We start from the raw sequence: 6,229 nt of genomic DNA on the forward strand, positions 1-6,229 counted from the left end.
AATGTATTAAATTAAAAAATTTCTCTGAGCTCTGGGGGGTTTTATCCCCCAACCCCCCCTCGCTGCGCCACTGCACTGCAGTAAATAATACTTATTGACCTTATTAGCTTGCATCACTATTATAAGCCGTTCAGTTCAACATGTTTATTCACCAGCAGAAACAGTCACATAGAATTTGGTATTACAACATATTATACATACATACAGTCGATGTGGTGTGTTTTGTCCGCTGATTGGTTGCCTTGCCACCAATAACATGGGGCTTTTCTGTGTTACAATTTGAACGACCACGGCTTGCCCCCCTTTAGTTTTGATCCTAAGTACGCCCTTCCGTATATTGAAAATTTGATGCCAGGTGGCTCCGCCAAAAAATATTTGAGAGTAGATTATTTCTGTTTTTAATTCATGTAAGATACGTGTGAAACTTTCGTTCGTGAAGAAAGAACGCAATTTGCGGTTCACGAGTTCTGAAAGTTTCGACTCTCAAGGGAGTCATAAATTTGCTATTATGGCAACGATGCGTTCGATAATCTTGCATTGAATCGACGAGAACTGTTGTTGGTACACTAATTTTATAGTTACCGCTTGTTTCTCTTTTTTAAATTTTAGTGGCGTGTAATATTTTCCTGGTTTTAGTAGCTAACTTTCCTTCAGAAAACGGCTTCTTGAATTATTATTAAAACTGGGTAATCTGTGGCGATAACTCCATCAAACCAAGCTGTTATACCGTCCAGATACGAAGGATGAACGATCGTCGCGTCGTTGGCCAGTTATTTCATTGCGTTGAGTAATAATTTGTTATCAACTGTCGGTTACTTAATGAATGGAATGTATTAATCAGTTGGAATATCGTCTGTAGATTATCCACTTTCAAGTGGGAGTTTAACGTGCTAGATTTGCTACTATTTTCAATGACCACTTCATCGGAACACGCACATTGTGCGCTGAGGGAGTCGTGAGCGCCGGTTATCTGACTTCGCCTTGCACAACTCCAGCGCACAGTGTGCACGGAGCGAGTCATTTGCGGAGTAAGTCGCGACTAACCAAATAAGACTCTCTCGCCTCACAGCTCAATCTGCTGAGTCGCACATTTGAGCTGACTCACTCGCAGTGTCCATCACTAATCTGTGCAGTGCCCCTGAGAACCAAATGTTGCTCGATTCCTGAGAATTTTATCTCATGTCAATTAATGTGAATTATGATTATATGCTGGTACTTATCAGTTCTTATTTTGGCGCAAACACATGATTATATGTCATAGTTAAAAGCACTTTGGGCACTGTGAAGGAATTATATCGTATAACCTAAATAAATGAGAAAATATCATTCGATCGTGAGACATTATGAATATTTTTTACAATTCTTGATAATTTGAACAATGATAATGACAAACAACTGACAAGATAATATAATTATTTTTATCTGTCACGCAACTCATTTCAACGATGCTGCTCGAAATACTCGTTATAGTAATAATAAAATTTGAAGACTTCTGCAGGGTGGAGAAAAATTGTGTCACGAAATTTTAACACAGGGTAGTAGGCTGTCCCAAAAAAACATTTTCATTAAATTTATAAATCGTCAACCGGATTTCAATGACCCTCAGGTGTACAAGGATAGGCAAAAAAAATCGACAAATTTTGAATAATTAGTTAGCGAGAGGCGCCTAAATACCAACACCCTTAATTTGTCATACGATTTCGCGAAACCTGCCTACATAGAGGTAATCGGGATAAGTTATGAACCATAGGCTAAAATTTTCGTCGGTCTTTGCGTATCTTTCACCGTTTAGGCTTTGCGGCCCGCGCAGCCTGACGTTAAGAGTGGCGCTAAGCGATGCGGCTCGCGCGACGCGGCGCAACAGACGGCTGAGGCCGTCCCCCTCCCCTCCCTCTCGTCCTCACCTGCGGTCGCCCGCCATGTTCACATGCTTCCGGGCCGGATAGCTGATGACAGTAGGGAAAAAATCAGTGTTTATGTTTAGGTCGAAAATGCAATATTTCTAAACTGCAGAAAATGATCATCAAGCGCTCCAATTGGCCGCGAGTTTGCCCTGTTGCTATGGACATCTGGTGACTTCGAACGGTTTGCCTGCTGGAGGATTCTACCATTTTTACTCTGAGGCAGGAGATAGCGAGGTATCCAAGGCAGCTCGCCAGCTCATTGACAGTGGCAGCCTGGATTCATATTTACCGGGGTCTCGACACTAGAATTTTATTTTAATACAATAGATACTTGAAAACATATCCGTTTACCAAGGCCCTCAGCGCTCAGATTGGAAGGCTGGCGCGCTACCATTGGACTAGCGAGCTGCCTTCGGTACATCGCAATCTTCGGAAGACAAACCATTCGAGGTCGTGAGTTGTCCAGAGCATCCGGTAAAAGGGCAAACTCGCGGCCAATCGGAGCGCTAAATACAAAACTCAAACACTTTTAAAGGAACATATGAAATTATTATATTACTTGTGCGTGTAAGTGCAAGGAGGAGCATAATGTTTCCCCAAATGAAGAAGCATTTCAATAAAACACTACTTTGAACCTAATCCCTTTTTTCCGTATTTTTTTCGCAAAATCCATTTTGTCGCAGATATTATGGGAAAGAAGCGCATCTCCCAAGTTCGCACACCTTTCTAGCCACTTGAGAGGCCTCTTAATAGACCGTAGGCTCCTTGCGTCCTCGGATCTAAAAATATCGCGAGCATCACAAGAATATTTCATCACTTCTCAAAAAGTTGGAAAGGTCGCGTAGACTTGTTTAACGCCGACGAGATGCCAAAAAGGGACAATTCGTCTCACTACACATTCCTTTTTACCTTCTACCATATTCCGATTAATATTATCGAAGATGAGCGCCTTCCTAGCAGCACACGGAGGATGAATTTTGGTGCATTCGGGACGTGGGAGGGAGAGAGGCGAGCGGGGATGGGACGGGAGCGGCCTGCCGCACTTCTATCCGCGACGTTGCGTGGACGTAGGAATATTTTCTTTGGGGACGCGCACTCAAATTTGGCATTTTGTGGCTTAGCGTTGGCAAGTACGTCAACATGGTCGAAATTTTTGCCGTAAAGATAAATAACTCGGCAAAATCTATAAGGAATGGCCATGAAATATTAAATTTTCCGTTTTTTACCGTCCACCCCAAATAGCGTTTGAGCGAGGGTGGGTGGGTCCACCTAGAGGTCTCAAAATTTTCAGGCCTTCTTTTGGATCAGTCCAATACTTTTTTTCAGAGGGCCGGATGGATTTGAAAAAAAAAAACAATTTTTCAAATAGTGGTATTCACAATCTCAAATTTGATTCTCTGCGGAGCACAGGTTATTTAATCATCCTGCATAGAAGCACCGCATGCAACTTTTCACCATGAACTGGATGCCAAGTACGCCCCCGACATTTTCTTCTTGCAGAAATAGCATTTTATAAAGGGAATTAATGGTTTTCCAATTGATCATTGATTATTTCAATTTTATTATAAATTCCTAATTCATAATTCTTTGATAAACGCATTTGTGCAAGAAAATTGTGGTAGAACTAGAATGTGTGCTTGGTTACCATATGTCTGTTGCATTATTATTCTATTCACCAGAACATTATGAGGTAAAAAAGAATGATGAAGGTATAAATCCTCGAAATACATATAAACACTACCTTGCAATCCACCTCAATACACTTGTGTCATGGGTGTTAGGACACCAGCCTTTCTCAAAAATGAAAAAAGACATGCGTATGGGAGCCAGAGATGATAAGATATCGCATATGTAGTTATTGAGGGGTATTAACCACAGAGCCACAATTAGTAAATGGGCCAGGTTATAAACTTGATTCATGATTACCGCACTCGATTGGGCACACAAGTACATACATACTTTGGTGTTACAGGGATTATGATCATGAGTCAGAATATAAATATTGTTATAATTTCAATTTAAAGTTAGAAAATCTGACACTGCAAACAAGACAGTGCAATAAAAGTGACTTCTGTCTTGGTCTAGCCAATCAGGAAGTGGTCGAATTTTGAATTGCAAGATTTTGACAGGAAGGACAAACAAACAAGTAAGTGAGTTGACCAAAACATGCTAAAAAGTAAACTGATTTTCATGAATTTGAGATATCAAGAGAGTTTGAGCTCATGGCCTCTTTCAGAGAGATCTGCTAAACTCCTTCAGAGACAAGGGATCACTAAGAAGAGCATAAGCTACAACAAACTTCCCAAAGCTGATGTACGAGGCAGAGAAGTTACTGAGATGCAGTTATATGCTCGTCATGAGCTTTTGATATCATCAACTTACCTGTAAAAGGGTTGAGGTTGTTGATTTTTTTCTGCAAAGAGTTTGAGGAGTAGACAATAGATTAAATGAAGGAAAATCAAGGGTCACCTTTTTTCTTCAAACTACATTTACCACAATCGACACCAAATAAAAAATTGTGAAGACCCTGTTGGGTATCAACACATGATTAAAAATAAGTAAGTCATATGAAGGGTATGACTTCCCAAAACAGGTTTATAATGCAGTTTGAATTTTTTGTTGACCAAATACGGCAATTTCCTAGCAAATGAAATCATGCCTGATTAAATGTGATATCGTTAAAAATGATTCCAACAGCCTCATTTTTTGCAACCTAAAGTGTTTTACTACTTATAACTTACCACAGTGGTGGCGACTTGAACAGGGACAGATTTAGGATTTTGGTGGCCTAAGGCCCGTTTTGGTGGGACTGTTTCAAGGTGTCACAACTTGCACTACCTTAACCAAACCCGAGTTTCCGACGACACTGGTTGGCGTGCCACTGGTTGTGTTTAGAGCAACATTATCAATGCCAATGGATAGTGTTTTTATCAGCATTGTGTCACAGTTTCCACCGCGATGCCTGCATTCAGCTGATCGAAAGCTTTAGTTTGTGGATTCTCTGCTATCGACAGTGCTAGGTTTGGAGGTTAAACTTTCACTTCCACTCCCCTACCTTCCCTCCTCTCCCTGCGAAATCCCAGATAGGCCTATTCCGTTAGGCATGCCAGTCTACCGGTTTTTTCACTTTTAAGCCATCACCCGTGAAGATCCTCTCAGACGCGCCTCCCGAACAACCCATCTCGGGTGTTAATTTCGGGCTAAGAATTTTATTTCTTGTTTGATGCTCTCTACCATGTGGCTACAGAGAGGCTTTCTTCCTCTCCCAAAAATTAGCGCCCACAGCAGTGTCATCTTTATGACAGGAATCATGTTTTATTTATTATACTTTTATCTTACCAAGTGATGTGAGGTAATGGTGTTGGAGATTGTGGCCTTAGTGTGATATACAAGAAGATACCACCTTAAACAGACTGCAAAATGCTGATTTGTGCCATTAAATTGTTAATTTCCAAATGCCTTCAAGAGACTATTAAATCTAAATGTACATTATTTTTGTGTCTGTTTAAAACCAACATGCCGGAACATTAAGTGGCATACCTTTACTTGGTGGTGCATCTTGCGTATGCACCTGGTGCCCTATCTAAAAAGAAATTTTTCAACCAAAGTATTGGGAATCACCCATAACTCTACGATCAGTGGTGCGATCACTTGTGCTCTGCTTAACCCACTTATGCCGAAGGTTTGAAAAATGCGAATTTTACCCTGATTTTTACGTATTGTAGATTAAAATACATATCAAAACAAGATCCGAAAGAAAAAACAATCTATCTCTTGCCAATTATTAATTACGAGGTGTTCCAAAAATGGAACACTAGGCAAATCCACTACTATGACGTACTCATTGATAACATGCAAAAATTTGATTCATACTTTTACTAACTCACTATTAAGAATGATATCCAGGTGAACACTTAACATACAAGGGTACATTGCCATTTTTACATTGAAAAGTGGTATTTTTTGACATTTGACACAGCGAGTTTGATTTCCCTGCTTTACATTCTAATGATTCATGAGGTCATGACGTGAGTCAAGTTTACGATTCATAGATTGCCTCACTTTCTCACCAGGCTCAGCAGTATTACCTCTCTCTCTATGTAGTGACAGGCCACATGAAATTCAAGAAGGTCCTTTGGCTTCACATCGTTCATTTTATGCAATTTGCCAAGTATTTTGTAAAGCCAGCTCAAAGCAGAATAACCGGAGGGCTCGAGTACCATTTATTTCCATGGATTGATGCTTGATACTTGTCAATATTTTCATCAGCTCGGTCTACTGCTCCAATTTACTGATTATAGACCTTAATTACATTTGGCTGAGTA

The sequence above is a fragment of the Ischnura elegans genome, chromosome 7, assembly GCF_921293095.1.
Source record: "Ischnura elegans chromosome 7, ioIscEleg1.1, whole genome shotgun sequence".
NCBI classification, from domain to species: Eukaryota; Metazoa; Arthropoda; class Insecta; order Odonata; family Coenagrionidae; genus Ischnura; species Ischnura elegans.